Source organism: Argentina silus (assembly GCF_951799395.1).
Source record: "Argentina silus genome assembly, chromosome: Y".
NCBI lineage: Eukaryota > Metazoa > Chordata > Actinopteri > Argentiniformes > Argentinidae > Argentina > Argentina silus.
Window position 1 is genome coordinate 28,779,915 of NC_139654.1, and position 3,354 is coordinate 28,783,268.

Here is a 3,354-nt window from a genome sequence, read left to right on the forward strand (position 1 = left end):
TAAATCTATGTAGACGTAATGAACCCGTTAATGAAAATTTAACAATCAAAGCCATATATGTCAGAATTCTATTGTTCTAGGTTAAAGTCCTTTCAGGTTAAAGTCCTGATAAATAGGTTAAAGTCCTGATAAATAGGTTCAAGTCCTTTCAGGTTCAAGTCCTGATAAATTCTATTGTTCTGGGGTAAAATCCCCTTCAGGTTAAAGTCCTGTAAATTTTGTTGTGTGTTAGAGTTAATCTTGTTATGAGTGGAGAGCGTATGGGACCAGGTTGTGTGAATAAGTAAAGCATTGAAGCTGAGGGAGGTGAGAGCGTTCGGAGAGTAATTGTGTTTGAAGGTAAAAGAAAGTGACATACTGATGAAAACATATTGGTGTAAACTGTTAAAGAAATTGTGCGAGCGTTCGCTCTACTGTTGGATGTTCAGTAAGTGGGAGGCCGGCCCCACCCTGAAAAGTTTTCTTTGTCTCGTTACTTCCTTAAAACAGAGCAACTAGTGTTTTGGCTTCATTTAATGTTCAAGCTCAGAAACTACTGTTTGGCTCCATCTTGTTTTCATATTTAGCAACTATTGGCTAGCTCTACTGATTGGCTCCATCTTGTTTTCATATTTAGCAATTACTGATTAGCTCCATATAGTGTTCTAGTTTTGGAACTACTGCTTGACCCCATCTATAAAGGCCGCTGATTGACACTAATTTGATTAAAATCAAAATTCATCCACACATGACCAGCATGGTGGAAAACTATGTGACAGAATGTGACACATGCAATGACCACGACCCAAAGATGGTCTACAAGTGTCCCATGGGAAAGTTCCCAGTACCAGACGCACCATTCAAGGACATCAGATATGGGTGCAGACAACAGAGTGAAAGGCTACAGATACCTACTAGTAATGGTGGATAGGCTCACTAAGTGGGTGGAAGCCACTCCCTGTAAAAAAGAGACAGCCAGCACTGAAGTAAAATGGCTAAGGAATGAACTCATTCCCAACCAGTATGCCACGACACCAGATTGACATGGCTAGATGCACTTCCCCTAGCACTGATGTCGATGAGGAACTCACCAAACAGCAAAACACATCTAACACCCCATGAGTTGTTGACAGGTCGCTCAAATGCCAGGTCTTCCAAGACATGGAGGCCATCTGCCGTCCTTAGACATTTGGCAAATAAATTGCAATGACTACATGAATGCATTGACTAATTTATCCCGAGTTTTGTCTAACCAGGTACGGCAGGTGGAGGCAGAGCCCGAGACCGCAACACCCAAGACTCCTGTGGTAAAGGTTTAGTTCACACCTTAAGGGGTGTGAAAGGAGGGTTTTGAGATTTTTTTTAATAAAAAACAGTTTATTTTTGGTTCACACCTTAAAAGGTGTGAAAGGAGGGTTTTGTTCGAAATTATTTTCATAAAAACAGTTGCATTATAATGCTCCATAGCAGACGAGTAAATAAAGCTATTCAGTTCTTTATTTAGAGTGATTAAATTTAATAATTGTATTTGATGCTCCATGCGCAAATCAATTGAATTAACTTGTTTTTTAATCATCTGATTCAGGAAACATTTATCTTTGGTAATCATTAACTTTTGATTGAGAAGTGTTGGAAATCATTCTTATAAAAAGCACTTTATTATTGCTATAAGAAAAATACATTACTGCAGTGTGTTAAATTTACTAATGTGATGGCCTGTTGATAAATGAGAGATGAATCAAGCATTAGTCCCATGGTACGTTAGATTAATACATGAAGAGGTTAGGGTCAGGTCATCAAGATGGATGCTGCAACACACACAACACAAGAATGATGTAATGGAAAAATACTAGGCTAGGAAAGGACAAATCAGAGTAGGTATATGTTTTCTTCAGCAGGTCAACTCGTTCCCCAGAGGGAACGGACCGGCGATATCTCTACCTGGAACGGATCGAGTGTCAGGGGCTGGGACCTGCCTAAAACACCAACGAGAGGAGAGCCAAGTCCAAACCCCGGCTCCTCCCCAACCAAATAGCCAATCACAATCATTTTGTTTACTGTAAATGCTTTGTTTGACATTTTGAATGTATACATTTTTGGAAGGTTGGTTACAGATTAACAGCTTGCTGACTGTGATTTTCTTCTCCAAAAGTGGTCCTTGTACAAGTTTGGAATTCTGACATATAAATAAATAGCTAAAAGTAAGAAGTAGTTTGTCTTCTCCTTCAAATAAAGAACACGTTCACACTTCCCCGGCCCCCATTCGGTAAATATGTGACGCGAGTCGTTCAGCGCTGGAGCGACTAATTAGATTCTATGGTCCAGCATTGTTTCGATTGCGGGTCGCCGCAGACAATATCATCAACGAATACACCGACACTGTCACTGGCTTCACCAGGAAATGTATCGACGACGTTCTCCCTACTGTTACTGTTTGGACATTCCTCAATCAAAAACCATGGATTAACGGCGATATCCGTGCTTTGCTAAAAGCATTTAATTCCGGGGATTTGGACGAATACAACACATACAGATACGATCAACGTAAAGCTATCAGAGACACAAGAGGCAAGATAGAATCACAATACCAGGGCACTGACGTGAGAGGCATGTGGCGTGGGCTGCAGACGATTACGGATTATAAGGGGAGACCTGGCAGTATGCGCACTGATGCTCCGCTTCCTGGCGACCTCAACACCTTTTACACTCGGTTTGAGGGAAGCAACAAGTAGCCCCCACAAAGGCTCCCGCTATCCGCGAGGACAGTGCGCTATCGATCACTGTGGCTGACGTGAGTAAGGCTTTTAAACGTGTCAACATCCGCAAAGCAGCCAGCCCAGACGGCGTCCCATGCGCTGACCAGCTGACAGATGTCTTCATGGACATATTCAACCGCTCCCTGTCTGTAATCCCTGTTTTAAAGGTGACCACAATTGTTCCAGTGCCCAAAAAGACCAAGATAACCTGCCTTAATGACTGGCCCTGTTGTGCTCACATGCATTTAGTGCCTTGAGAGGCTGGTTAAGACCCACATCAACTCCACACTACCTGCCACACTGGACCCACTTCAATTTGTATACCGCCCCAACAGATCCACTGATGACGCCATTGCTTTCACTCTGCACAGTGCCGTATCACACCTGGACAAGACACCACAGACAAGTCAACACCATAGTTCCCTCCAAGCTTGTCACCAAGCTCAGGGACCTGGGTCTGTAACTGGATCCTGGACTTCCTGACAGACAGACCCCCAGGTGGTGAGGGTAGGCAGTATTCACTCTTTCCACTCTGACTCTCAACACAGGGGGTCCCCTGCTGTACTCCCTGTTCACCCACAACTGTGGCCACGCACAGCTCCAACTCCATCATCAAATT